Source organism: Rhynchophorus ferrugineus, unplaced genomic scaffold (assembly GCF_030347505.1).
Source record: "Rhynchophorus ferrugineus isolate W39M unplaced genomic scaffold, kcgeb_rfMv2 rfM1, whole genome shotgun sequence".
NCBI classification, from domain to species: domain Eukaryota; kingdom Metazoa; phylum Arthropoda; class Insecta; order Coleoptera; family Curculionidae; genus Rhynchophorus; species Rhynchophorus ferrugineus.
In genome coordinates, this window is record NW_027472580.1 from 2,875,250 (window position 1) to 2,875,748 (window position 499).

Genomic DNA, 499 nt, shown 5'->3' on the forward strand with positions numbered 1-499 from the left:
AACTACTATTCACATATTGAAATCGATGGAGCATGGTTGGCATAAACTCCACGCAGCATTCGATGACTTTCAGCCGTCTTTTTATTAAAATTGGAGAAAAAAGTAAGACTTCCTGCAAATGTGGTTTACTCGGTACAAGGTCAGACATTTCCGCGCACTGAAAATGTTTCTTGTTCACACTTCGATTAAATGGCACATACTAAAAAGTGAGGTCTGTGAGGCTTCGATCTGGTGGTTAAAATGCGATTCAATACATACTAACACCAGCAATTGCAAATTTTTTTAAATTATATACATATATATATATATATATATATATATATATATATATATATATATATATATACAAAATCGTTAATGTAACCTTTGAAATTAACCACTGGCCTTTCCTTTTTATTCGCAGATAAAGCGATTTCAACACGACCGGACCTGTCGGTTCTGAAAACGACCACGACGAGACAGAGAGACAAAAGAAGCTCTTCTCTAATAAAACTATAAA